Here is a 17,974-nt window from a genome sequence, read left to right as displayed (position 1 = left end):
CTTGCTGCCGTATCTGAGATGTCTTAATTTTTTTTTCCTTCAGAAATAGTCTAATAAACTTCCAGGGCTTTTCTGTTAAAGTATATTAGTTGGTAAAATGTTGAATAAACAACTCGTTACAATATTTAAAAATGGAAATGAACAGTTTTTAATTGTCTAAGTTAAATTTTTTCTGGATTGAACTATTGTAATTTTTTTTTTTTTTGAGACGGAGTTTCGCACTTGTTGCCCAGCCTGGAGTACAATGGTGCGATCTCAGCTCACTGCAACCTCCACCTCCTGGGTTCAAGTGATTCTCCTGCCTCAGCCTCCCAAGTAGCTGGGATTACAGACATGCGCCACCACTCCTGGCTAATTTTGTATTTTTAGTAGAGAAGGGGTTTCTCCATGTTGGTCAGGCTGGCCTTGAACTTCTGACCTCAGGTGATCCGCCCCCCTTGGCCTCCCAAAGTGCTGGGATTATAGGCACGAGCCACTGCACCCAGCCAAACTATTATAATTATTATACAATTGATACACACTGATACAAATATTACCAATTTTAATAAATAAAATATACTCCTAATATTTTTATGCTAATAATAAATAATAAAGCAAAAACAATAAAAGTAAAATCTTATTGGAAATGTAGCACTTAATGAGTATCTCCCCCAATTAACTCATATACCCATGGATGTCTATTACTCATTGGTAGAATAAGATAGGAGTTGATATTAATTTATTCCAATTTTAAAATTTGTATAACTGTAAGTTTGAGGAACTATGTTCACATAAATACAAATACTGGAATAAAAGGAATGTTGTTATCTCACTTCTTTGAACTCATGAATTTGTCAAAGATAAATTATTTATTAAAGATTAGATGGTGATCAATCGTTAAATGACAAGTTAATGATGGCAAACGGATTAAATTTTGTTATAGAAAAAAAGAATTGCAAACATTTTGGTTTGCAAAAAGACATATCTCTGAGTCATTCGAGTCATTTTCAGTTTCTGGAAAGCAAACCAAAAGGCCCAGTGGTCCCCTTTTATCCTCAGGGAATACATTTTGAGATTCTCCAGTAGATGTCTGAAACCTTGAATGAACCTCTATACATCCAGCTCCCCTTAGCTATGGGTTCTGCACCCATGGATTCAACCAACTGAAGATTGACACTATTTGGCCTGGGCACGGTGGCTCACTCCTGTAATCCCAGCACTTTGTGAGGCCGAGAAGGGCGGATCCCTTGAGCTGAGGAGTTTGAGACCAGCCTGGGCAACATGGCAAGACCTTGTCTCTACTAAAACTACAAAAAAAAAAAATAGCTGAGTGTGGTAGGGTGCACCTGTGGTCCCATTGGGAGGCTGAGGTGGGAGAATCACTTGAGCCCTCAGGGCGGAGGCTGCAGTGAGCCGAGATTGAGCCACTGCACTCCAGTCTGGGTGACAGAGCAAGACTGTCTCAAAGAAAAAAAATTTTTGAAAAATAATTGTATCAGTACTGAACATGTACAGACTTTTTTCTTGTCATTATTCCTTAAGCAATATGGTACAACAACTATTTACATAGCATTTACATTGGATGAGATATTACAAGTAATCTAAAGATGATTTAAAGCACATGGGAGAATGTGCATAGGTTATATGCAAATACTACACCATTTTATACCAGGGACTTGAGGATCCAAGGATTTTTGTATCCCTAGGGGTCCTGGAAGCAATCTCCCATGGATACAGAGGGATAACTTACCTATACATATGTACGTATGATAGCTTATCATATGTATAGCTTATATCATATGATAGCTTATCCTATACATACATACGTATGATAAAGTTTAATTTATAAATTAGGTGCAGTGGCCGGGCGCGGTGGCTCACGCTTGTAATCCCAGCACTTTGGGAGGCCGAGGCGGGCGGATCACGAGGTCAGGAGATCGAGACCACGGTGAAACCCCGTCTCTACTAAAACTACAAAAAATTAGCCGGGCGTGGTGGCAGGCGCCTGTAGTCCCAGCTACTCGGAGATGCTGAGACGGGAGAATGGCGTGAACCCGGGAGGCGGAGCTTGCAGTGAGCCGAGACTGCGCCACTGCACTCCAGCCTGGGCGACAGAGCGAGACTCCGTCTCAAATAAATAAATAAATAAATAAATAAATAAATAAATAAATAAATAAATAAATTAGGTGCAGTAAGAGATTGTTAGATATGAGTTCTAAATTCCTTTTCAAAAAATTAGTATGTCAGTATGTTCAATTCTTCGCCTTCTACTTTTAAACGTGATTCCTCCCGAAGCAACATTTTTCTATTACCTGCTCCACCCTACATTCCAATCACCTGCTCCACCCTAACTCATTCCAATTACCTGCTACCTGCTCTGCCCTGACTCCCGCCAAAGCACTCATCCCGTCCTGCTCTTTAAATTAGCCAATCGGAATTAGTTTAGCCTGTGCAGTCTAACCCTAACCAATAGCGGAACGACACCGCGGCAGGGGCCACGTGCATCAGGAATATGAACCCCTTCCCCTCCCTTGTCCAAGCATGCGCTCATCATGGTTCCATCTGTAAAGGCGCACCCTTCTATAGAGAAGTAACTTGCCTTGCTGAGAATTAAAAAGAACGTTTTATATTCAAGTGCTATTTCTTTTGAGGCACTGAAACTTTATATATAACAATTTGGGGTCTCACCTGGGATTACATTCCCCTCCGGGGACGGTCTCTTGTTCTCTCTCGTGAGGAGGCGCACCCCGACCTATTGTGGCGGCCTCAGGGGTGAGAAATCAAGACCCACCCAGTGCGAGGAATAACCTGAGCTCTCAGCAACGTGGAAAAAAAAAAAAAAAAAAACTGGCCAGCAACGTAGCTTAAAGGATCCTCACATACTGCAGCCACAAGTCTGTGCACAGACCAAGGAAGGAGAAGCCGCAAGAGTTGGTAAAGTATTTCCTTGGTGGTCAAATTCTGGAGGGCTAAATGTGCGTGTGCATGAATGATCACAAACGACCCTTGTTGCGGTGTTGTTCGTGTGCATAGTGACAAGTCCTACGATGGATGGAGTGAGTGGATCCTCTCTGCGGTTCCGTAGCTACCTCATATGGCTTAGGGCGGATCCTGTCGTGGGCACGCCAACACTAAGAAGGGCCTGATTCTACCTTGGGAGAGCGGCCAGAGAGGACAGCACGAGTAGCAAGTGTGCAACGGACCTTCAGAGGGGGAAGGGGGAGAAACCGGTCAACCTTCCAGGACAGGGAAGACACCCGTGGTTTGAGGGGTTGAGCTTTTCAGGGCAAGCAAGGCAAGACGCCCCCTGGTTTGAGGGGTTGAGCTGTCAGGCCTCTGAGCCCAAGCTAAGCCATCATATCCCCTGTGACCTGCACTTATACATCCAGATGGCCTGAAGCAACAGAAGATCCACAAAATAAGTGAAAATAGCCTTCACTGATGACATTCCACCATTGTGATTTGTTCCCGCCCCACCCTAACTGATACGATATATTCTCCCCTGCCCTTAAGAAGGTACTTCGTAATATTCTCCCTCCTCTTAAGAAGGTACTTTGTAACATTCTCCCCACCCTTGAGAATGAACTTTATACGCCTATCCCAAACCTATAAGAACTAATGATAATCCCACCACCCTTTGCTGACCCCTTTTTCGGACTCAGCCCACCTGCACCTAGGTGAAATAAACAGCCTTGTTGCTCACACAAAGCCTGTTTGGTGGTCTCTTCACATGGACGCACGTGACAGAGCCTTCCAGGATAGACAAGACACCCCCTGGTTTGAGGGGTTGAGCCTTCCAGGACAGGCAAGGCAAGACAGCCCTGGTTTGAGGGGTTGAGCCTTCTGCTAATTTCAAGGGTTGAACCTGACACAACCTCCCCCACCTTTCCTTTCTTCTCAGGGGAAGAGACAGTAGCTCCATTCCCACAGGTCCCTACCCTAGGGGAAGAGAGACACAGAGAGGAGAGAGGGAAAGAGAGGCAGAGAGAGAGAGGGGGGAAAAGAGGCAGAGAGAGAGGAGAAAGGCAGACAGGAGAAAAAGAGGCAGACAGAGAGAGGGGGAAAGAGGCAGAAAGGTGGGGGAAAGAAGCAGAGAGACAAAGAGGGAGTCAGAGTGAGAGAGAAAAATAGAAGTAGTAAAGAAAAAGTGTACCCTATTCCTTTAAAAGCCAGGGTAAATTTAAAACTTAAGTTGATGATTGAAGGTCTTCTCTTTGACCCTATAACACTGTAATACCACCTCATTGTCCGCGTAAATAAGGGCATAGCCTGAAAGCACTGAGGCCATTGACAACGCGTAGCCTTCCTATCAGTCCTTAACCCAAAATGGCTGGGTGCAGTGGCTTACACCTGTAATCCCACCACTTTGGGAGGCCGAGGCGGGCAGATCACGAGATCAGGAGATCAAGACCATCCTAGCTAACACGGTGAAACCCCGTCTTTACTAAAAATACAAAAAAATTAGCCAGGCATGGCGGCGTAGGCCTGCAGTCCCAGCTACTCAGGAGGCTGAGGCAGGAGAATGGTGTGAACCCAGGAGGTGGAGGTTGCAGTGAGCCGAGATTACGCCACTGCACTCCAGCCTGGGCGACAGAGCGAGACTCCATCTCAAAAAAATCCTTAACCCAGTAACCCACGGATGGCCCAAATGCATTCAATCTGTAGCAGCAACTGCTTTGTTAACAGAATAAAGTAGAAAAATAACTTTTAGAGGAAACCTCATTGTGAGCACCTCACCAGTTCAGAACTATCCTAAGTCAAAAAGCAAAAAGGTAGCTTACTAACTCAAAAATCTTAAAGTATAGGGCTATTCTGTTAGAAAAAGATGATTTATCATTAACCATTGAAAATTCCCTTAACCCAGCAGGTTTTCTAACAGGGGATTTAAATCTTAATTACCATACAAAGGTCTGACCTGACTAGGAGGAACCCCCTTCAGAGCAGGAAGATAGATGGTTCCTCCCGGGTGATTGAGGGGGAAAAAAACCACAATGCGCATTCAGTAATTGATAGGGAAACTCTTGTAGAAGCTGAGTTAGGAAAATTGCCTAATAACTGGTCTGCTCAAATATGGGAGCTGTTTGCATTCAGCCAAGCCTTAAAGTGCTTACAGAACCAGGAAAGAACCATCTATACCAATTCTAAGTTAAGTTAGACTAAACAAGTTCTTATTAACAGCAAAGGATAATTGAAATCCCAAACTTAGAAAACCTTCAACAAAAGTAAAGTTTGCTAACAGTTAACAGTGTAACGTGTATTATCCTAACTTCTAAACTTATGGCCTTAGGCAGTCTAGTCCACAGACATGAAGGAAGTGCGATTTAGAAAAGAATGGTTATCGGCCGGGCGCGGTGGCTCACGCTTGTAATCCCAGCACTTTGGGAGGCCGAGGCGGGCGGATCACGAGGTCAGGAGATCGAGACCATGGTGAAACCCTGTCTCTACTAAATGTATAAAAAAAAAAAAAATAAGCCGGGCACGGTGGCGGGCGCCTGTAGTCCCAGCTACTCGGAGAGGCTGAGGCAGGAGAATGGCGTGAACCCGGGAGGCGGAGCTTGCAGTGAGCCGAGATCCCGCCACTGCACTCCAGCCTGGGCGACAGAGCAAGACTCCGTCTCAAAAAAAAAAAAAAAAAAAAAGAAAAGAATGGTTATCTCTAGGAAAATTAAAAAAAAAAAAAGGGGGGGGAGAATTTATGTAAAAAGAAATGTTATATGGTAAATTCTTGTCCTAAAATAAATTAACTGGTTGTTTAAAAAAAAAAAAAAGATATTTGTGACAAGTCAGAAGTTTGAGCCATGTCGAAAAATTATCTGTGAAAGTCATGGAAAAACAAAGGTTATAAAAGGAAATTTATGCAAGAAATGTTGTATAATTTAAAAGTAATTAGGCTTCCTAAATGTAAAATTATTGAAGAAACAGTTTATGTGCAAGGTGTGTAATGAAAGTAAAATATACTTTTGGTAAAAAGATTATAAGGAAGCATAAGAATGTGAATTTTTACCTACATTAAAAGGTTAAAAAATACATTTTGTTTTAAAAGTTTAAGCAAGTTTTAAAACACTAATTGTAAAGGAAATTCTATGTGTAAACATATTAGCTAAGGTTACAGAGGTATCCAGTGTTTCTGTGAACTGGACATTAAAAGCACAACAGGTTTTTCTTAAAGCACTAATCTGCTCTTTAACAAAAATTATAAAAAGTTAAAAAGAGTCTATAAAGATCTTACCTTATGGTCAGACATTAAAAATTGGATAAATATGTCTACAAGGTTTTATTAAAATTAAGTTTAACATTAATAACACACTAATATAAAGGTGAAATTTAGCTTATGTGGTATAAAATCATGCAGAAAGCATTGCGGGTTTTTTTGTTTTTTTTTTTGAGACGGAGTGTTGCTCTGTCGCCCAGGCTGGAGTGCAGTGGCCGGATCTCAGCTCACTGCAAGCTCCGCCTCCCGGGTTCACACCATTCTCCTGCCTCAGCCTCCCGAGTAGCTGGCACTACAGGCGCCCGTCACCACGCTCGGCTATTTTTTGTATTTTCAGTAGAGACGGGGTTTCACTGCGTTAGCCAGTATGGTCTCGATCTCCTGACCTCGTGATCCACCCGCCTCAGCCTCCCAAAGTGCTGGGATTACAGGCGTGAGCCACCGCGCCTGGCAGCATTGTTAAATATAAAATGGTGTTTGGATTTCTTTGGTCTAAAAACTAATAAAAATAGGTGCTAAAGGAAATTTGTCAGTAAGAAGGCACCAAAGACTATAAAAGCCACTGTTGATGTCCCCACATTTAAAATAAAAGGTCAGTTTCTTAAAAATCATATACTTGGTTTATCTTCCACTTTCCTTTCCTTCAAAACTAAGTCTTTTAGCACAGGTACCACCCCTAGAATTTCCGGTAAACCAGCGCCAGCCTGAAGATCACCTTCTCATCAAAGGGTGGAAAGAAGAAAAACTCGAGCCAGCCTGGGAAGGACCCTACCTTGTGCTGCTAACCACCGAGACTGCTGTTCATACAGTGAAAAACGGATGGACTCATCACACCCGAATCAAAGCGCCACCCCCTCCAGAGTCCTGTGCCACAGTCCCAGGGGAAACCCCTACCAAACTAAAGCTAAAAAAAATTAACTTGTTCATCTATTCTATTATTCTTTCTTCTTTCCTCGCTCTATTGCTGACCATCTAGTTATTAACTTAACCAAGTCAATTTCACCTCAAACTATTGCATTTAATGCTTGCCTTGTTATATCCTATGGGGACTTGCCAAGTCAAAAACAGCTTTCTACTTCAGAAAAGTACCTCTGTCCCTCCTGACTCTCCTCAGACTGGGCATTAGTAAATTGGAACCATTTAATCCGGGGAGATTTCAATAAAGACCCCACTGTCAACCAGGAGTCTTGCCCCTGATGTAAAGCTTTTATGCCATAGTTGGTCCAAAGTTCTGTGGACCACTAAAGAGCAAGGATAGACTGCCCCAATCAGTTTATGTAATTTCCTAAAACCATACATTCATTTTACTAAAGGGACAGCACCCCCTAACTGTCAGCTAAAGCAGTGCAACCCTATACAGGCTATTTCAAGTCCCCAAAGTTCTCCCCTTTTGTAAGCCGGTTCCCTTCTTTAAGCCAGTTTTATGGTATGGGGGCTGAGTTTTCAAGGACAGACCCTATTGGATTCTTTAAAATGCATTTCTTTGACTCCCCTGCTGCCTGCACCTGCCTCTAAGCCTTCTTCCAAAATCTCTCACAACGAAACCATTGTTCCTCCTCCATCCAAAGACAAGACCAAGATAGCAATGGTAAAAGTTAAAGACTTAAAACAAACTTTGGCAATTGAGACAGGATACCAAGATGTAAATGCCTGGTTGGAATGGATCAAATATTCCATCCACACGTTAAACAAAAGCAATTGTTATGCTTGTGCCCACGGCAGGCCAGAGGCCCAGATTGTCCCCTTTCCACTAAGGTGGTCCTCCAGTCAACCAGGCGTAGGCTGAATGATAGCTCTTCTCCAGGATTCTACAGCCTGGAGTAATAAGTCGTGCCAAGCTCTCTCTCTGCTATATCCCGAAATCTGGCACCCTGCAGGTCAGCCCCCAAGGGCCATCCAGCCTCCATCACCCAACACTAAGTTCACTTCGTGTCTCTCATGACAGGGATGCAACCTAGCATTCCTTGGAGGCCTGAAGGAATGCAGTGAGCTTAAGAATTTTTAAGAGCTTATCAATCAGTCAGCCCTTGTTCATCCTGGAGCAGATGTGTTGTGATATTGTGGTGGACCTTTACTGGACACTCTGCCAAATAACTGGAGTAGCACTTGTGCTTTAGTCCAATTGGCTATCCCTTTCACCCTGGCATTTCATCAAACAGAGGAAGGAAAAATAAGACATCCTAAAGCAAGAGAAGTCTCTTATAGGTCTTTCAACTCTCACGTCCATTTAGACACAATTAAAGTCCTACGGGGAATACCAGATCAATTTAAAGCCCAAAATCAAATAGCTGCAGGATTTCAGTCAATTTTTTGGTGGGTGACAGTTAACAAAAATGTAAGTAGGATAAACTGCATCTATTACAACCAACAGCAATTTATTAACTACACGAGAGGTGCTATTAAAGGAATAGCTGAGCAATTAGGGGCTACTAGCCAGATGGCTTGGGAAAATAGAATAGCCTTAGACATGATATTAGCAGAAAGAGGAGGAGTCTGCATCATAATTAAAACTCAATGTTACACCTTCATCCAAAACAACACCACCCCTAATAAAATATGACAAAAGCATTGCAAGGTCTGACTGCTCTATCCAGTGAGTTAGCTAGCAACTCAAGGGTAAATGACCCCTTTACAGGATGGCTAAAAAAAGGTAGTTCGGTAAATGGAAAGGAATAATAGCCTCAATTCTTACTTCCCTCGCAGCCGTAATAGGTGTACTTATTCTTGTTGGGTGCTGTGTCATACCATGTATCCATAATTAAATGCAGAGGCGCATAAAAATGGCACTTACTAAAACCTCCCTTAACTATCTTCCACCCTATCCAGAGAAGCTTCTTCTTTTAGAAAATCAAGCAAAACAACTAAGCCAAGGCAGGTTAAAAAAAGTTTGAAAAGAAAACTGTAAGGAAATACAAGGGGAGAGATTTTTAGATATGAGTTCTAAATTTCTTTTCAAAAATTAATATGTCAGTATGTTCAATTCTTTGCCTTCTACTTTTAAACTTAACTTCCTCGTAAAGCAACCTTTTTCGATTACCTACCCCACCCTGGTTCATTCTGATCACCTGCTCCACCCTACATTCCAATCACCTGCTCCACCCTAACTCATTCCAATTACCTGCTACCTGCTCTGCCCTGACTCCCGCCAAAGCACTTACCCCGTCATTCTCTTTAAATTAGCCAATCAGAATTAGATTAGCCTGTGCGGTCTAACCCTAGTCAATAGGGGAACGACACAGCAGCAGGGGCCACGTGCATCAGGAATAAGAACCCTTCCCCTCCCTTGTCCAAGTGTGCACTCACCATTTTTCCATCTGTAAAGGCGCACCCTTCTGTAGAGAAGTAACTTGCCTTGCTGAGAATTAAAAAGAAAATTTTATATTCGAGTGCTATTTCTTTTGTGGCACCGAAACTTTATATATAACAAGATTAACAATAATAATAAAATAGAACAATTAACATACCGGCATCACTACTCTTGCGCTTTGAGGGCAATTATTAAGTAAAATAAGGCTGGAACGCAAGCACTGCGATACCACGGCTGTCAATCCAATCACCTAAAACGGCTACAAAGTGACTAAAAGGCAGGTAGCATTGACAACGTGAATACGCTGGACAAAGGGGTGACCCTTGAGTCCTGAGACTCAAAGACTTTGGTGTGCTGAGAGAAAGGGAGCACAACAGCGCAAGATTTCATCATGCTACTCAGAAAGGTGCACAACTTAAAACTTACAAGTTATTTCTGAAATTTTCTATTATATATATATACTTATTTTTTAATTAAGACAGAGTCTCACTCTGTCACCCAGGCTGGAGTGCAGTGTTAGTGGTGCAGCCTCCGCCTTCTGGACTCAAGGTATCCTCCCACCTCAGCCTCCCAAGTAGTTGGGACTATAAGCATGCACTACCACACCTGGCTTTTTTTTTTTTTTTTTTTTTTTTCTTTTTTTTTTTTTTTCTTTTTTTTTTTTTTGTATTTTTGGTGGAGACAGGGTTTTGCCATGTTTCCCAGGCTGGTCTGGAACTCCTGAGTTCAAGCTATGTGTCCACCTCGGTCTCCCAAAGTGCTGAGATTGCAGGCTTGAGCCACTGCGCCCAGCCCTACATTTGATATTTTCAAACCGCAGTTGAATACAGGTAACTGAAACCTTGGAAAGCACAAGTGTGGCTAAGTGGGGACCACTAAATCACCAGGACTTATTAGATGACTACACATTTACCTATTATTCTTTCACTTAGAGGTCCTTAGGTTAATTGGATATACTCAAAAATGGGAAAATGAAGACATTTCTAATCTCAAGAGAACTCTGCCAATGCATTTAAATAAATTGATTTTATCTTATCACATGCTTTACATCTATTTTCTTTCTTTCTTCTTTCTTTCTTTTTTTTATTTTGAGATGGAGTTTCACTCTTGTTGCCCAGGCTGGAGTGCAATGGCGCGATCTCGGCTCACTGCAACCTCTGCCTCCTGGGTTCAAGCGATTCTCCTGCCTCAGCGTCCTGAGTAGCTGGGATTACAAGCATGTGCCACCACGCCTAACTAATTTTGTATTTTTAGTAGAGATAGGGTTTCTCCATGTTGGTCATGCTGGTCTTGAACTCCTGACCTCAGGTGATCTGCCTGCCTTGGCCTCCCAAAGTGCTGTGACTACAGGTGTGAACCACCACTGCCCCCCGCCCCGCCTTCTTTCTTTCTTTATATGTGTTTTAGAAATGGCATCTCAGTATGTTGCCCAGGCTGGTCTCAAACTCTTGGCCTCAACCGACCCTTTCATCTCAGCCTTCCAAGTAGATGGGATTACAGGTGTGAGTCATGGTACCTAATTTACATTAATTTTTTTTTTAATTTTTTATTTATTTATTTATTTTTGAGACGGAGTCTCGCTCTGTTGCCCAGACTGGAGTGCAGTGACATAATCGCTGCTCACTGCAAGCTCCGCCTCCCGGGTTCACACCATTCTCCTGACTTAGCCTCCCAAGCAGCTGGAACTACAGGCACCTGCCACCAAGCCCAGCTAATTTTTTTTTGTATTTTTAGTAGAGACAGGGTTTCACCGTGTTGGCCAGGATGGTCTCCATCTCCTGACCTCATGATCTGCCCGCCTCGGCCTCCCAAAGTGCTGGGATTACAGGCATTGGCCCCTAATTTACATTTATTTTTTAAAAACACATAGAGCTGCAAATTTTACTCATTGACTTAGTGGCAAATCTCTCCCATGACACATAATTGTCAAAGCCAGTCTTTATGAAATCATATTTCTTTCTGTCAAGAGTCTAACTTTATTTTCAATTCAAAATAACTTTATTATTATTTGAGGCAAGGTCTCCTCTGTCACCCAGGTTGAGTGCAGTGGCATGATCTCAGCTCACTGCAACCTCCATCTCTTAGGCTCAAGCAATTCTCCCACCTCAGCCTCCCGAGTAGCTGGGACTACAGGTGTGCACCACCATGCTCGACTACTTTTGCATTTTTTGTAGAGACAGGGTCTCACCAGGTTGCCCAGGCTGGTCCCAAACTCCTGGGCTCAAGTGATCTTCTTGCCTCAGCCTCTCAAAGTGTTGGGATTTCAGGCATGAACCACGGCATCCAGCCCAAGATAACTTATTATATACCTTCTTGAGAATTCTAACAGCATCTGAATTCTAATTCTAACATGGATAAGGAAGGGAGCCTCGGCCATGAGCTTGTCTCCTGTTTGAAGTGGTTGCTGCAGACTCCACGGTTTCTTGTCATTCTGCCTTTGCTTCAGTCTTTCAGGCTTTCCCTTGGCAGCAACACATCTGAGTCAAGAGCCAGGCTTTGGAAGAGGTCAAGTCATAAAATTAAAATTGTCATCACTCTTGCCGTCTGAATTCAGAATAACCCAATGTGGGCCAAAATATCCCAATTCTAAAGCTGGATTTCACACTTAACAGAATATCCACACGTGAGGAAAAGACAGAATGCTCTCCTGCTGCCCACCGTAGGGTACTCTGCTTAAGGGAGGCTGCGCATACACCAGTATTTCAAATTGTCCCTTAAATGCCCTTAGAGGGTTTTTAACATCCCGTAGGCAATGCACTATTCTAGGATTAAGGAGGACTGAGAAGTTTGTCTTTTTTTTTTCATTTATTTTTGTTTTGAGATGGAGTCTCACTCTGTAGCCCAGGTTGGAGTATGGTAGCACTATCTCAGCTCACCGCAAACTCCACCTCCCAGGTTCAAGCAATTCTGCCTCAGCTTGCCGTGCAGCTGGAATTATAGGCATGCACCACTACACCCAGCTAATTTTGTATTTTTAGTAGAGACAAGGTTTCACCATGTTGTTCAGGCTGGTCTCGAACTCTGGACCTCACGTGATCTGCCCACCTCGGCCTCCCAAAATGCTGGGATTACAGGCGTGAGCCACCGCACCTGGTCAGAAGTTTGTCTTTGTATAGCAAAGTGGAAGATGAAATAATGGGATGCGGAAGTAGATCTGTATTGAAAAGAACACATATGTTAGTGGAGAATTTGGAAAATGATGCCCTTTGAACTTTCCTGTGTGCGTGTGTGTCGCCTGGGAGGGTCATGCTGCCTTCCCGCTTGGAAGACTGCTGCCCTACTCCGTTGACTTTTATTTTTTCTCAGAACATTCAGCAAAATCTCTCCTTACCTTTTTTATTTCTGCTCCTATCATCTGTCTCCCACACAGAATGCAAGAGGCTCAGAAACCAGGACCTGGATGCCTTGTTCCCTGCCTTGTCCATGCAGTCTAGGACACTGCCTGGCACACAGCTGATATTTAATAGATAGCTGTCAAACAAAAGAATAAGTAATCGGTGTGGTAGCTCCCTGCTGTTGGTGCCAGTAATAAATATGTGATCAGGCTCCTTGGTTCTGCTAAAGAAAACAGTTAAATATCTCCAGTAACATCTTCCAGAAACCCCCTCATGCCTCTCACCCATCTCCAGAAACACTAAACAGGCTGCTCCCATGCAAGGACAGTTCCGCCCTCTCCAGCACCCAATTCCCCCTCGCTAAAAGGCAGCTTCGAGGCAGGGGCTCTGGAAATCGGATGCTAACAAAAAAGCTGTTTTCTTCCAACTTTATTAACTTTTAAGCCTTTTCCTGTTTTCCTGTCGTGGTCAAACCCACCTCTTGGCAGCCACTGAAGTCTGAATATTTGAATTAGATTCCTGAACGGTGATTAAAACAGATTCGGGACCTCAACAAGACATTCCAAAATGCCAACAAGATCCCGACTATTCCAAAGGGACTGCACCCATTGGAGGGAGGCCGGGTGGGGGCTCACCTGAGGGCCTCATGGCCTCATCTCTAGGGGGGCACCGTCTGCGCCGGGGAGAGAATTCCAAGCTGGGACAGCATGAGGCTTGTGGTGGTGGTGGTTTGCTGTCATCACCTCAGCTGGCAGGATGAAGGGAGAAGTTGCTCTCATCAAGCCTCCAGGAGAGCGAGGCTCCTGGGTAGGTGTTACCGGGGATGCGCGAAGACCTTACCACCATCATTTTCACAAGCCCAGTTTCCACCCAGGGAAACTGAGTGAAAGAAAGGCTGAGACTGGGATCTGCAAGGCCGCCACCCTTCCAGAGGGCAGGAAGGTAAATACCAGCCTCCCTCCTGCCCTCCCAGACTGTCCCTGCGTGACTTCCCCGTCTCCCACACTGAAACACATTCATTCAGATTGTTTTCCAAGCAGGGTACTGAGTCTTCATAATCAAGGGCTCTCTGAACACACCAATGAAAGGAGCTTTCTGTGTGTATTGGTCTGAATTGTAAAAAACATCAACCTCCCCAATGCTTGTCTGTCCATTAAAACTCAGTATTTATCTTAAAAAAAAAAAAAAACCCACTCCGACTCTATGCTCCCAACCCATTAAAGACCTCCATGAACATCAGAGATACCTGATTCAAATTTGACGCATGTGTCCAGCCAATTTTTTCTTTTGGCTTGGGGGATGGGTACTTTGTAAATAAGCAATGTGTTGTTGTGAAGAAAAATTACCAATGGTCTGAGTTCCTTTTTTGCGTTTTTTTGGTGCAGCATGGAGCCCAGCATCAGATGTGGAGTAAATAAAATGGGGCATCTCGCCTTCCCTGCAAAGGTCACGTTCACCCCCTTGACCAGGTCGGTGCTCTTGGTTCTCCTGGAGCGTGTGGTGCTCACTCTGTACACACGGCCACGTCCAGCAGCGGGGCCCAAGGCTTCCCTAGGATGACAAACAACACAGAAGCCTGTTGATCTGCAGAGTTGAATGTTTTCCTTTCTGCTTCATGCAAAAGCCCCATGCTTTTAATAGACCAGTGGAAAACTAAACGTTGCACCTTGTTCCTTGTCCTGAGATGCTGTAGGGCCCCGCCTCAGCCACAGAAGATGCAATTGGTGAAGACTCAACCTTTCCCTACCAAGTGAGTGGGTAGAGCTGCCCACTGAGGGGTCGACCACATGTGATGTCTGTCAGATAAGAGGACAGAGAGGGGATGGCTGCCTCAAGCCAGACTCAGGTGACATCACAGTCAGCAAATCCTGTTTGATCAAACTGAAGTATGAAATGGATGGGACGGGCGCAGTGGTTCACACCTGTAATCTCAGCACTTTGGGAGGCTGAGGTGGGCGGATCATGAGGTCAAGAGATCGAGACCATCCTGGCCAACGTGGTGAAACACTGTCTATACTAAAAATACAAAAATTAGCCGGGTGTGGTGGTGGATGCCTGTAGTCCCAGCTACTCGGGAGGCTGAGGCAGGAGAATTGCTTGAACCCAGAAGGCGGAGGCTGCAGTGAGCCGAGATCGCACCACTGCACTCCAGCCTGGCAAGAGAGCGAGACTCTGTCTCAGTAAATAAATAAGTAAGTAAATATAAAGTATGAAATGGGTAAAATGTGTCTTCAGCAGCCCCAGGCTTTCTATTTTGTGTGCTTACTCTTTGGCAGTATCCAAGAATCAAGTACCCATGGTACCTCATCGAAACGTCCTCCTGGGAAAGGGAGAGAACCCCATACACGTCAAGGTCTGCGAGACTGACTGTGCTAAGTGTGTGTCCTTCCCAGGTGTACTGGCAGCCTAAAAGGGATCCTTAGCCATCAGTGAGTTTGCAAGGAGGAGGGGAAGTGTACTGAGACTTGGGGAGGTGTTGGCAGGGCTCTCCCAGCAGCCCCCAAAAACACAGAAGTCACTTACTTGTTTCGTCTTTGGCTGATTGTACATTACATGTCATCGACTCCATCTCCAGCCTCAGGCTGTGCTGAGGTTCTTTCACGGTGAGGGTCTTCCGGCGGGCTAAGGAAAATTACAAGCTTGACTTTCACAAGTATTTATGGAGCAGTGGTAGAGGCAGAGGCCAGAGAGAGAGAGAGAGAGCTCTCAAAGCTAAGCTCCTGGCTTTGGGAGCTTAGGATATCATCAAAGGGGGCAGAGATAAAGCATAGCTAGGAACACATTGGGCTCAATCCTTTAACTGCAGTGGGGTGGCATGAGACAGCCCTATTGCTGGGAGGAGATCTAGCTCCGCAGGGGTACAGGGCAGGGGCCTTCAAATGGTAGATGCACACAGATTTCCCCAGAAGAATGCCAGCAAGGATGGGTCCAAGGGGATCAATTTCCAATGCCTCAATGTTCCTAAGTTTTCTTCTATTTTATAATTTTTTTTTTTTTTTTTTTTTTGTAGAGACAGGGTCTTGCTATGTTGCCTAAGCTGGTCTTGAACTCCTGGCCTCAAGCAATACTCTTGCCTTGGCCTCCCAAAATGCTGGGATTGCAGGCATGAACCACTGCCCTGGCTCCTAAGTTTTCTTTTCTTTTTTTTTTTTTGAGATGGAGTTGCGCTCGTGTTGCCCAGGCTGGAGTGCAATGGTGCGATCTCGGCTCACCGCAACCTCCGCCTCCCAGGTTCAAGCGATTCTCTTGCCTCAGCCTCCCTAGTAGCTGGGATTACAGGCATGTGCCACCACACTCAGCTAATTTTGTATTTTTAGTAGAGATGGGGTTTCTCCATGTTTGTCAGGCTGGTCTCAAACTCCAGACCTCAAGCGATCCGCCTGCCTTGGCCTCCCAAAGTGCTAGGATTACAAGCATGAGCCACCATGCCTGGCCCTGGCTCCTAAGTTTTCTACTGAAACATCTGGGAGAATGCAACACCTTCCCTATAACCCATCCCCAATTTACAAAAAAACAAACCAAAAAAGCAGATTCTTATCCATCCCATATCTTATTATGGAGCATTTCCTGGGGTGAAAAAAATCTCTTTAGCCCCACGTTGGCAGTATGAAACTGTGTCTTTCCCTGTGTCATCCAGAAAACCACCAGGATGGCTCATATTAGAAAGGCTAATATTAGTGGCAATGTCAGTTTACAAATGAGGAAGAGACTGTCTCCAGCTGGACCAAAGGTGCTCTCTTCAAAGACAGCAGGTTGAGTTTTCTGCCTTCCAGGGCCTGTGTTCCTATTTAGCAGGTTTGGAGGAAAGGCTGTCCATTTACATGAGGGGAGCCAAGTGCGTGCACAATGGGTAAACATACTTGTAACTTACATCCCATGTTCACTTTGGAGCGGGGTTTTAGTTAAAATGAGGTGGCATTTGGTTCTTTACGTCAAAATGTGAACTATAGGACACAAAGACAGTTCGTATGCAGCCTCTCTTAGCTGCTGAAACTGGCTTGAGGTGTGCAGTAGCTTATCAGGAGAGAATGTTTGTAAGGCCAGTCCTCTGTCCAGTCAGAGTTGTAGCGGTCTGGGTTATAAATCAGAATTTTGGTCCCACTCTGGCCGGGCGCGGTGGCTCACGCTTGTAATCCCAGCACTTTGGGAGGCCGAGGCGGGCGGGTCGCGAGGTCGGGAGATCGAGACCACGGTGAAACCCCGTCTCTACTAAAAATACAAAAAAATTAGCCGGGCGTGGTGGCGGACGCCTGTAGTCCCAGCTACTCAGGAGGCTGAGGCAGGAGAGTGGCGCGAACCCGGGAGGCGGAGCTTGCAGTGAGCCGAGATCGCGCCACTGCCCTCCAGCCTGGGTGACAGAGCGAGACTCCATCTCAAAAAAAAAAAAAAAAAAAAGAATTTTGGTCCCACTCAAACTCTTAAGTGTGTTACTTATTCCTGGGCCGTAGAGCTGCCTTTGCTATCAGAGATTCAGTTGGGGGTATCTCAGCTCTGGAACATTGCATATTGATTTTTAAAGTTATTATTATTATTACAGAGTAAGGGTCTAGCTCTGTTACCCCAGCAGGAATGCAGTGGCATGATCATGGCTTACTGCAGCCTTGACCTCCTGGGCTCAAGCGATCCTCCCAACTCAGCATCCTGAGTAGCTGCGATCACAGGTACGTGTCACCACACCTGGCTAATGTTATTTTTATTTTTTATAGAAGCAGGGTCTTGCTATGTTGCCCAGGCTGGTCTCAAACTCCTCGCCTCAAGTGATCCTCTAGCCTCTGCCTCTCAAAGGATTGGGATTACAGGTGTGAACCACCGCGGGTTGGGGGGGGCTTGTGTTGAGAAGCATCTAACTTCTCCACTGTGTGTTGAGAAGCATCTTCCCAGCCAGGTCAGCCCAGGCTGCCCGGAGCAGCTCAGCCAGGTGCTCTGGACTATGCAGAGGCCTCAGGAAACACAGAGAGCTTGAGGAGACCCTGACGTGTCATCTCCAGCATCCCCCAGGGTGGAAGGTCCCAAACTGGCAGCTCTGGCTCAGCTCCTCGTTCCACTGCTGGTCCCCACCTTTTGGGGGTCCTCTTGCTTCCTAAAAGCAATTTACAGACGTTTCCCACTCAGTCCTGCAAGGCACAGGCACAGTACTAGTAA

Source organism: Symphalangus syndactylus, chromosome 22 (genome assembly GCF_028878055.3).
Source record: "Symphalangus syndactylus isolate Jambi chromosome 22, NHGRI_mSymSyn1-v2.1_pri, whole genome shotgun sequence".
In the NCBI taxonomy this organism is placed as follows: domain Eukaryota; kingdom Metazoa; phylum Chordata; class Mammalia; order Primates; family Hylobatidae; genus Symphalangus; species Symphalangus syndactylus.
Note: the sequence above shows the minus strand (reverse complement) of the source record.